At 37.9% G+C, this 12,316-nt stretch overlaps 1 protein-coding gene across 1 annotated transcript in view; it reads left to right on the top strand.

Annotated features, from left to right (window-relative positions):
* KCNH8 (potassium voltage-gated channel subfamily H member 8) overlaps positions 1-12,316 on the top strand; it is a gene marked incomplete at both ends in the record, with an annotated part of 340,973 nt that overhangs the window by 152,643 nt on the left and 176,014 nt on the right. The window lies entirely within an intron of this gene.

The raw sequence follows: 12,316 nt of genomic DNA, 5'->3' as shown, positions 1-12,316 counted from the left end.
ACTGTTGCATATTTTACATACAGGAGGGGCGAGCAATCTTATACTTAAAGTTACTTGGATATTAGAGCACGTGTAATACCTGTCCAGTGAGAGAAAAGTGTGGAAATCGGTGTGCGTGGTTTTTGGTTTTGTTTTTACTATTTTCTTTGCTGTTATAGGAAAACAAAAGGTAAGTATGAATTGTATTTACTCAGAACACTTCTTATACCAAATGTAGGTTTTTTCCATACCAACAACCAGTTCTGCAACTCTCTGGACTCCAGCTGAGTGTCCTATAATTTAATTCAGGTCACACTAACTACCTGGATTTAGTGTCAGAGTGCACAGGTATAAGGGCCCACCCTAACTGCAGATGCCGGTCACAAGTACAGGGTGCCCAGGGCCCACACACTTCTGTCCAGCTTGGCTACAATGTCGGGAATTTCACAACCCTCTCCATCCTTTTCAGATTTGATGATTTTCTAGAACAGCTCACTGAATGCAGAGGAACACTTCTGTTATTGTAAAGCCTCTAACTCTGGAACAGCCATAGGGAAGAGATGCCTAGGGCAGGTATAGGGAAGAGGGCCTGGGGCTTCTGTGGTTTTCCTGGGCGTGCCACCCTCCCAGCACCTGGATGTGTTCATCAGCTCTCCTGCTCAGGTGTTTAGTAGGAGTTTTCATGGAGGCTTCATTACATAGGCAAGATTGATTACATCACTGGCCATTAGTGATCAACTCATTATTTGGTCCCTCTCCCCTCCCCAGAAGGTCAGGGAGTGGGGCTAAAAGTTCTGGCCCTCTAATCTTGCCCTGGTCTTTCTGGCAATGTGTTGCCCTGCCGAAGTAATCTATTAATTTCATTCATTATTATTATTCAATCTATCATTTAATTATTATTTCATTCCTTTTTTATAGCTGAGTAGTATTCCACTGTATATATGTACCACATCTTCTTTGTCCATTCCTCCATAGATGGACACTTACGTTGCTTCCATGTCCTGGCTATTGTAAATAGTGCTGCAATGAACACTGGGGTGCATGTGTCTTTTCGAATTAGAGTTTCCTCTGGATATATGCCCAGGAGTGGCATCACTGGATCATATGGCACTCTATTTTTCATTTTTTAAGAAACCTTCATACTGTTCTCCATAGTTTTCAAGGGCACAAGGCAGACTACCTTAATGTAAATTTCAGTGACACTAACAAGCAAAAATTAGCAATGTAAACAACAGTGTCAAAACTGGAAATAACACCAAATCACAACTCTCTAGGATTTGAGTGGAATCAGAAGATTAAACACTGGACCCTGGCGGTCCAGTGATTCTGGCTCCGAGCTTTCACTGCCGAGGGCCTGGGTTCAACCCCTGGTTGGGGAACTAAAGATCCCACAAACTTCACAGCACAGCCAAAATAAAATAAAATTAAAAGTTTAAAACTTGATAGTAGCCAAGTGCTTGTTTTCTAGTATCTCTTGTAAATCTGGCGTGCCTGATTGTCTTTTGATTCTTACATAACCTGAACTCAGTGGTTTCCAAACTTTTCCATCTGCTAGTGTCGTTCTGTTTTCTTTCTCAGAGGGCTCATTTCTGCTTGCTGCTGTTGTGTAAGAGACACTGAGTTTCCCTGTAGCTAAGAGAGGGATACTCACCCAAAATGCTAGTGAGCATCCATTTTTATGTAAATTCCTGGGAAGCAGGGAAGAGCTGCTTTGGTGTCACACTTGACTGTCACTGGAAAAATTATTTGGAGGTTTAATGTTGTTTCATAAAGTCAGAAAGCACAATGTCATGTGTGTACTTTGAAACACTGAAAATTTAGCCTAGGGGCTACCCCTAGATTTATTGTTGCACTTATGTAATCAGCAAAGAGTCAGCTAACATCTAGAGACAGATGGGTGAAAATGGCAAATTCCACTGATTTTCAGGGAGTCGCATGGTCAAATAACTACAATATGTTATTCTATCTATATAGTAAAGCAGAGCTGTGGAAAAGTGTTTTGAGAGAGTGATGTGATTATTTCTGAGTAGGAATGGAAGAGGATAGGGAAGGGAAGGGAAGACTTCTCAAAGGAGATGCCAGTTTCAGAAGAAAACTGTTTGGATAGAGCGATGGTAGAACATAAACCAAAAATCAGATTCTTGTAACAAACAGCCATGACCTTATTGGAACCACTGAATGTAAGAGTTGAGCCAGTAACTGCATGAAAATCTGGCATCAGCAAACACAAGAGACAGAGATGGAACACGACAGTTTGCTTTGGTATGGGGCTCAAATTGCTGGTGGATTCAGTTGCGTCTCCCCTCACCCATCATCTCTGTGTTCTCTTGGGGCTTGCTTATTGCTCTAAGTAGCTTTTTGGATCTTTCGCTTGTAAGAACCTCCTAGGAAGAAAGAATGGGTATTCTTTACCCCGGAAATAGTATAATATGTGTGAGACAGGACTATATCTTTGTTTTCTAGCTCCTAACACAGTGTCTGTCATGTAGTAGACACATATTTGAAAGACACACACAAACACACACTTTGGAATGCATGGATGTGTAAACAATCAGCATACTGATTACCAAAGGCAAATGGGGTGAAAAGTTTTTCCTTTTATTTGTTTCTTACCCAAGTAAAATTCCAGTGGTACTCTGTGTAAATGACTATTTTAAAACTAATCGTACTTATTTGATTTGTTAGAAGATTTTGACTCCTTGTTAAAGAGTAATGCCTTTGTTAGCATAAAGCTACTCACAAAAATAGTTATCCAACATCATACACAATTCTTACCTTCTAGAAGATGTTGCCAAATTCTATCCAGGGATGGACATCAAATGCCAACAAATGGCAACGTAAATAATATGATTTTCTTTTTGTGTTATTTATGGATCTTCATAACTTAGGAATTATAAAAGTATTGCTTTTATGAAGTCTCGGAGGATAAACCATGAGAAAGGGGTTAGAAGGTCTGGAGCAGATGAGAGCCATCAGCAGGGTAAGAGCCTTTTGAAATGAGAATTTAACCCTTCGATCAACACATCCATATTGGCGAGATAGATTGCTGTTCTTGAGTTCAATCTTAAGTTACAATCTGTTTCCTAATAGAGTAATTTTATGACGATGTCACAAAAATCATATGATGATGTCTTCATATAAAGTTGTTCTTAGTGAATGGCTTTAAATAAAACAATAAAAGACCTGTAAATCCAAGCTGAAAACAATAGATTTTTTTTCAGTTATATTTTAGGAGGAACACAACCCAGCAGATTTATCTATGCCCAGCGTTTTTGAAAAACTCTTGGCAGTTAAGACCTTGTTACAATTTCCCTCTGCACTTATTCAGATGGGTTGGTCTATCTTGACTTGTGCTTTTTCACACCGCCTCACGTTGGCTTGGTGCCACCTCCTCCCCCTTCTACCTCTCACAACTAACCACCCTTCACTGTGCCATGAGGTCCACAATTCATCACATCCTTAATCCCTCTGTAAGTGTCTCTGATATTTTATAATACTTATCATCTTTGCCTCGCAGATACAATAATATTAATAATCATGACAGTTAACATTGATTGAGTGGTTACCATGTGCCAGCAACTCTTCTAAGTACTTTGTAGGTTTTATCTCATTTAATTATCACCAAATACCTTTAAGTAGGGATTATTACCATCTCTGTTTTTAGACATGAATACATTAAAGCCCAACAAGGTTAAGAAACTTACCTAAGCTCACACAGTTAACAAATGGTGGAGTGAGGTTTTGAACCTATACAATCTGGTTCCAGAGCCCAAACTATTAACTACTCTGTGATTTTGCCTTTCATTTGTACTATTTTGCAAGGTAGATATATTTTTAATCATTTTTATCATGTGTCTTTCATGGAGATTTTTGTCTCTTGGCCACTGTGATTCATTTGCCCTCCTCCTTGTAACAGTTTAGAAGAGAGTGGCCACTATTTCTTCACTCTCAGACCAGTCCTGGTGGAGCTTGCACCATCCCTCACAGACTCCAGGACTGGTGTCTGACTCACTCTTGGCCAACCAGAGCTATATACGCCTCTGATGCAGAAATTGGTCCTGGGTTAGACACATGACCCCACCAGAGCCAACAAGACATTGTGAGACGCAGGCATGTGTATTTTCTGGCTAGATTTGAAACTGAGATGGTGCAAATTCTTAGAACCTTTTGGAGAATTGAGTTAACTCAGAGCCCGGACCAAAATTTCTTTTTTCCCGTCTTTGGCCAATTTGGGTGGGATTTTTCTGTCAATTTCTGCAGAAAGCATCCAAATTGTATAGGGTTGACATACTCTTCTAAATGAAATGGCGAATTTTTAGACGTAAGGACTGACTTTTTCAAACTCTTTCTTCTGCACTGTTTTACACTTAGGTATTATATAGTGTAAATGGACTCATTTTGGAAATCAGCTGAATCTGTGCTAAACCAAAATTCATGCTAAGTGTACTATAAATTATACATAGACGTAGGTTAATTTTACCGTGAGTTAAACTTTTACTTCTTTATTTGAAATCATACATTCCAAAAATGCAAGTGGCTATAGATAAATCTAGGGCGTAACAAAGAGATAAATTACTTCTGTCTCTATTCCCTCTACTTTTCCTTATTATTTCTTTTCTCTTTTCAGAACATGAGGGAAACAGGGCTATGTGACTGTTTTGCTATAGCAGATTCCATACTATGAAATAACATACTCTAGTGGAAGGAACACTGACTTAAAAATGGGAAACTTGGCAAGCTCCAGAAGCTCAGAGAGGCTTTTAATACTCTCGCAGACTTGGGCTTGAGTTTCTTCAAACATAATCTGAATATACCAGATTTTTATCACTTCCTCTTGCCATTCACTTTATTAAAAAGAGTGAGAACTAAGGTGATCTGACATGTTTCTGCCCCATCAATCACTTCATAGAAATCCTTCTGATGTCATCAACAGCTAATCAGAGCTTCTGTTTATGTGACATTTATAAATATTATTCTAGATAAAGTCTAGTTCAGGAGAGTATGATAGAAATGTGGCAATTATGGATATTATGATGGATAACAATTATTTCTCCTAGGTTTTATGCAGTATTAAAATTAGCTTAAGGAGTTTGCTCCTTCACTGCTTTTATGGGCCATAAAGTTGAAACCATGGAGTAACTGGGAAGATGTTCCACAAGGCCCCTCAGGCCCAGCTTCCTATGAAAGGACCCAAGGTTGTTGCCTGGAATAAGCCCTAGGTACCTTGCACCGCCAAGATAGGGCCTCTTCCTTTTATTCGAGATACCTGTTCTTTTGGAATTTGATGAGTTCTGGTGCCCAGGTTTTCCTGACACTTTTTCTTTAGACTTGCCCTTAGATACTTGGGCTTCCGGAGGATGTGCTGGCCTATGAGATGTTCTAGAGAATTCCTCTTCCGGGAATATGAGTGTTCGCCTTGCATGGAGAACACAGAGGTAGTTCACACCTCCAACTGTAGGTCACACTGAGGAGTTTGGTCTTTATTTTTCATTCAGTGGTTGGTGCGTCCTGTCAAGGCCTGCAATCAGAAGGGAGTTTGGGACAATATATGGTTGTCTGAGGCTGGCTTTTCTCTATTTTATAATTTTATCTGAGGCAGGTAAGCTTGCTAACTGTGTGAGATAGTAAAAAGATCCCAGGAGTTACAGATTCGAGTCCCATCTGTGCCTCAAGCTAGCAGTGTCACCTTAGGCCAGGCATTTTCCCTCTCCTAATTGCTGTTTCTCCAGCTACAGTATAATATAATTAGTCTAGATAATTTCTTAAGCTTCTTTTATTACAAGGATCTGTAATTCCATAATCATACTACATGATAGGAAGGCTTGTAGTGTACTGGGTCACATAGCATCTTTACAGATTTTGAACTGATGATCCTATTTTCTACATCTTCAATCTGAACTCACCAGAGGAAGGGAACAATCAGCATGTTTGCTACATGCATTTTTACTAGCAAAAACAAACAAACAAAACCCTCCTGTTCCAACCTAAGTCCTTGAAATTGAAGTGTGCACTCTTTTTTCTGATGCTTCCACAGATTCAATTGGAAAAACCCAGTAAATAGCTCTGTGCCTAAGTGAAGAAGTACTTCCTGGGGAGTGTCATACAATAGATAGTAGACAGTCCTATGACGTTTCCTAGGGTCCCTGGTTAACTTATGGTCCTATTCAGGGAGAAGAAAGACAAGAATAGACTTTAGTATCCTTGCTGAATTTAGTGGGAATTTGCATTTCAATGCCAATTCTTAAATGGTTGGATTCTCATAAACCCTACATTTTATGGAGTGTTTGATGTTATGTAATGGTGAAATGAATAGAATTGGGAAATATTTGAACTTGAATTGTACCTGCCGTTATGCTTCTTTTTTCCCCTTTAAACCACCTGCATACATAAACCTAGGATCAATTATGCAACATTTAATTTTTTAAAGTTTTGATAAAGCTGGGTCATTATACTTTCTCCGTCTCTAGCAAGTTAGTTCTCACATAGGAATATATTTGGGGAAATGGTTAGTTCAGATTTTCATTCTCATTTTCTCTTTCTCATTTGATCTAGATCAGAGATCAGCAAACTTTTTCTATAAAGGTCTGATAGTAAATATTTTAGGCTTTGTGGACCATGTAGTCTCTATCAAAACTACTTTATTCTTTCACTATAGCAAAACGGCAGCCATAGACAATATGTAAATAAATGGGTGTGGCTGTGTTCCAATAAAACTTTATTTACAGGAACAGATGACTTGTTGGTGGGCCAAAGTTTACAGATTCCTGATCTAGATAATTAATTAACAAACGATTCCTCCCTCAACCTTTCCCAACACTGGATCCTTTTATACTGGAAATAGCATTGGAATAGAGGATCTATATATCTGGCTCCCAATTATGGCCCTTCTAATTAATAGATGTGATACTCTGGAAAGTCTTATTGACATGGGTCTTATTTCAGTCATTATATTCGGTACTTAACTTGTGTTAGCTGAGCTAATAAGATTGCTGTTGTTGTGCTTTATATCTTGGGTAATACTTTAACTATCACAGGAACTTTTGTAGCCTTAAGAAGTATACGTCAATACAGACGGCCAAAGGCACATTAAAAGATGCTCAACATTGCTAATTATTAGAGAAATGCAAATCAAAACTACAATGAGGTACCACCTCACACCGGTCAGAATGGCCATCATTAAAAAGTCTACAAATAACAAATGCTGGAGAGGGTGTGGAGAAAAGGGAACCCCCCTACATTGTTGGTGGGAACATAAATTGGTGCAGCCACTGTGGAAAACAGTATAGAGGTTCCTCCAAAAACTAAAAGTAGAGTTGCCATATGATCCTGCAATACCAGTCCTGGGCATATATCCAGAGAAAACTATGATTTGAAAAGATACATGCACCCCATTGTTCATTGTAGCACTATTTACAATAGCCAAGACATGGAAGCAACCTAAATGTCCATCAACAGATGAAAGGATAAAGAAGATATATATACATATATACTAATTCATATATATATATATGAATATAGATAAATAGATAGATAGATACATAGATAGATAGATACACACACACAATTGAATACTACTCAGCCATAACAAAGAATGAAATAATGCCATTTGCAGCAATATGGATGGACCTAGAGATTATCATATTAAGTCAGAAAGAGAAAGACAAATACCATAAGATGTCACTTACATGTACAATCTAAAATATGACAGAAATGAACCTATCTATGAAACAGAATCACAGACTTAAGGAACAGACTTGTGGTTGCCAAAGGGAAGGGGGCTGGAGGAGGGATGGATTGGGAATTTGGGATTAGCCGATGCAAACTATTATATATAGGATGGATAAACAACAAGGTCCTACTGTATAGCACAGGGAACTATATTCAATATCCTGTGATAAACCATAATGGAAAAGAATAGGAAAAAGAATGTATATATATACATATAACTGAATCACTTTGCTATACAGCAGAAATTAAGACAACATTGTAAATCAGCTATACTTGAATAAAATAATATTTTTAAAAAAGAACTATAGGTCTGGACTCAGATCATTAGGCCCATGTTTCTGGTCTGGGGGAGAGGGAGAAAAGATAAAACTCTCCCATAGGGTCCTGGAACTGGTCATGTTTAGAATCATAACAGACCTGGCACAGAACTGTGTGATATTAAAACTAGGAAGTGAAGGGTCTGTACCAGAAATGGTAAAGAAAATGATGGTTCAATTTCTGATTCAAGAAGGAGGATAGGGAGAGTCAGATTTATGCTAGGAGGTTCAAGAGACCCTAAAGTCAAGTGGACAGAGTATTAGGAGCTCAGGACACTGGTGGTATAGCCAAGATAATGAGAAAGAAAGGGAAATCTTGCCTTCACTGTCCATGAGAGCTCTACAAACCCTGCTCAGTTTCTTCCTCGTCCAAGAGTTTCTTTTAATGAACTGAGGGTATATTTCCCAGCTCGTGTCTCATAAAGCTTACTGGCAACTAGGCACTTCCTGGCACCTACCAGGTAGGTAAATAGAGGCAGAACCATAAAATGTTGACATACAGAGATCATTTGGGGATCTATTTTGCATGAATAAAAAATAATATGTGTTAATAATTGGAAGTTTGCCACCAGGTTGACCCATCTGGAATGTTTTAATATACCTCAAAAATAGTTTTTGCACACTTAAAATGTATACCCTGACCTAAAAGAATTATCTTTATAATACTAATTTAGTGAATCATAGAATCAAGGCTAGCAATCTAGGACCATTTATCTTAGATTTTACTGAGATTGTTGTAGATTCAAAATTTGGATTCAAGTGAGTGAGATGCTATCATTTTTCTTTTAAGGAAAAAAATCAAGAGAATATCTTACAGTTTGCCTCCATATCTGTAAGAATTGCTTCAAAAGAAAATATCTAAATTTGTCAGAGGTTTAGATCATTATTTGGTGAATTGATGGGTATAACTAGAGAAACATGGACCAGTTGAGACATGACTGTCCCTGAATTGCATATCTAATGTCACCCTGATTATTAATGCATGATCTAAAGATTTAAAAGAAATTAAGTAATTTATTTATTTCAAGTTATTTGGCTTCATAAATAAACCTAAAAATTTCCTTAGGACTAATTCATCTTTTGTATATGATTTGTTGTATCATTTTGTGATTGGATTATCTAAAAGGCTTTAAAGTTCATGTAAAAATGACATACAGGTGGTTTTCTCAACCTTGGAACCATTGACATTTTTGGCTCAGATTAATTCTTTATTGTAGAAGGTTGTCTTATGTATTGTAGAATTTTTAGCAGCATCCCTGGTCTCTCCCCACTAGATGCCAGGAACACCCACACCCCAGTTTTGAGAACCCAAACTGTCTCCAGGCATTGTCAAAAACTCCCTGGTTGAGAGGCATTAGTAGACAGCAACCAAGCCATCACTCTATAACATGTTTAGCGTTAAGGAATAGAAAAGGGATCCTATTAATAATAAAACCATTTCTTTAATAGCTGAATTTTGAAGTAAATCAATTGGTGTATTTTTGACTGGTGCATTATTATGCCAGGCTTTCTAAGGAAGCCCATCATTTAGATATAAAACAGTCTTCCATAAAGGACTCCTCTCTCTGTTCCTACAGCTCTTGTGTACATGTTGTCGATATCATGCTATGGTTGCAATGAGAGTATTGTATTATTGACTCTGCTCTTCAACCAGAGATTGCATGCAGAGAAGCAATGATAGAGTTACATCTCAGAAGGGAAAGTGAATTGGACCTTATCTTGGGACCTCCATGAATTAGCTGGATCACCTTCAAATCTCTCAGCACACCTTTTGTCTAGATAAATCAGACTGCTTACTTTTCCTTAAGGTCAAGAAATGTGAGTTATTTATCTTCGTCTCTGCAGCTCTGGCACAGGATAAATAGATGCTTTAAAATTGGATGAATAAGTTGAATCTATTTGTTGATCTTGTAGGCAAGGAGTTGGCATATGTTTTTATTGTCTGTTCTTCCTTTTTTCTCCTTTACCCCTACACTTTGATTCCTGAACATTTCTTCCTTGCCTGAATTACTCACAGATATCTTATTCTGTCCCTTCACTGACTCAAAGGATGGCCGAGACTTTGCTGCTTTGCCTTCTATGAGCCCGAGAAGAGCCCAGAACAAAAAGGCACTAAGGAATTTTAATGCAGGACATTGAGAACAGTGAGAAAAATATTGGATTATTTCAGCATCCACCATGATTGTGATAAAATTGTTACTGCTACAAGTTATCGAGGCAAACTTTTTAAAATTTTTTTCATCTTTAATGAATTTCTACATTAGAATGCCTATAAACTTGTTTCTCATGTTAAGTAAAGTTTAATGTATTCTATAACTCTAAAATATGGACCAATTTCCTATAGGACTTATTTTTCAAAATCAATTACCAACATTTAAAAAAAAATTTTGGGGGGTTGATAGCCCTAAAGAGCAAAGGACCCATAAATTATGAGAAATTAAATGATAAAGGCAAAGGGCAAAGGCTTTGGAATTGGGCAGAACTACATACTAATTGTCATGCTACCTCTTGTAAACTACAAGGATTTGGACAAGCTGTTTAAACTTACTGAGCTTTAGTTTCATTATCTTTAAAATGAGCCAGTGCCTACCTTAGAAAGTCACTATAAGAATAAGAGAAAAAATAAATTAGATGTTATCTAGGGTAATATTTGCATAAAGTAGGTGGTTGTAAGTCAATCATAATCACAGTAAATGATTATGATTAGTGGTGATTGTGGAGGTGATAGTACTGGTATTAACTAGGTGTGGCAAGGCCAAGGTTCTGCAAGGGTTGACTTCTCTCTGGTCCTTTCTTACTCTTCTTTCTGGGTCAGTCTTAAATAGAACCTTTTCCTCTGTCCTATGCTGTATGTTGGTGCTTTTTTGGTTGTCAACTAATCCTTGCTAAGAAGCCCTGTCTCCCTTCCAGGGATATTTGTGTTTTAATAGAGGTACTCTTTAAGGTCAGATATAGGCTCAGGGATCTGAATAAAGATAGAAACTAAGGTAACACTACTCCATTGCTCTGTCTTTCATCTTTTCCTGAAAATTTGTTTTCTCCACTCCAGGATCCCAAAACTAGGTGTATCAGTTAGCCTTTGCTACATAACAAATTTCCCCAAAACTTGGAATCAGCAACAGTTTTATTATTTCTTGTGATTCTTAGGGTAGGCTATATAGTTCTTCTGCTCCAGATAGTGTTGGCTGGAGTCACTTATGTAGCTGCTATTAGCTTGGACCTCAGCTGGGACCGGAACATTCTAAAGATTTCTCACATCTGGTGCCCTAATGAAGGAGGATGTAATGACTGGGAGTTGTCTAGGTTTCTCTCCCTCCCTCCCTCTCTATCTAGCTCCATCTTTATCTATCATTCTCTGTTATTAGGTAGTTGAGTCCTTGCTAATTTACATGAAGGCTGCATCGCAAAGAGGGCAAATACAGAAGCTTCATAATTCCAGAAGTCACACACTATCTCTTCTGCCATATTCTGTTGGTCAAAGAAAGTCACAGGACTAGCTCAAATTCAAGGGGAGAGGAAATAAACTCTGTGTTTTGATTGGGAGAGAGGCATGTATGGATAAGAATGTGAGGCTTGTTTGGTGGCCATATTTGCAGCCTACCACCCTCTGGGAAACCATTCCATCTCACCACATCTTCCACCTTCTCCTCCTGACTCCCTTTTTATATTTTTTCTGTCAGGGTCAGTGGAATCAACGGTTTCTCAGTTTATAAGGGGTGAATGGTTGTCATCATTCTCTTTAACGTAGTATGTTTATTGGAAAATACATGGGTTTTACAGACATATAGACCTCCAAATGGATGCCAAAGGCACTTATTCCTGGTTGTATGACACTGAACAAGGTACATCAGCTCTCCTACCTCATGTACTAAGTAGAGAGGATAAAACTTACCTGATAGGGTTAACATGAGGGTTATATTAATACAGTTTATCCACAGTGATTAACTGAAACATGATAGATGCTCAATAAATGCTAAAAATTCCTCTATTTTTCCCTGTTTCTACCTCTCTCTCCCAGTTTTTCTATCCATCACCTTTAAGTGGAAAAGAAAAAATTTTGAAACTTTCTAAAAACCACTTATAATAATCAAATGCATTTGTCCTAAGCCCTCTGGCAGTTTCCAAAAAAAATGCTTCAAGCTTTATAGAGCATTTTGAAAATTACTATTCTCTTATGCTGATTGCCTTATTCTTTCCTGAAATTATCATGCTATTGCTACCCCTAAGCCTTAGCTCGTGTCTCCTGTTGCCTAAGTAATCCATCTTCATTGTCTGTTCCTAGGTCCACATGA

The sequence above is a fragment of the Hyperoodon ampullatus genome (assembly GCF_949752795.1).
Source record: "Hyperoodon ampullatus genome assembly, chromosome: 5".
Lineage (NCBI taxonomy): Eukaryota > Metazoa > Chordata > Mammalia > Artiodactyla > Ziphiidae > Hyperoodon > Hyperoodon ampullatus.
The sequence above is the reverse complement of the archived record's forward strand: the minus strand, read 5'-3'. Positions and strand labels throughout refer to the sequence as shown.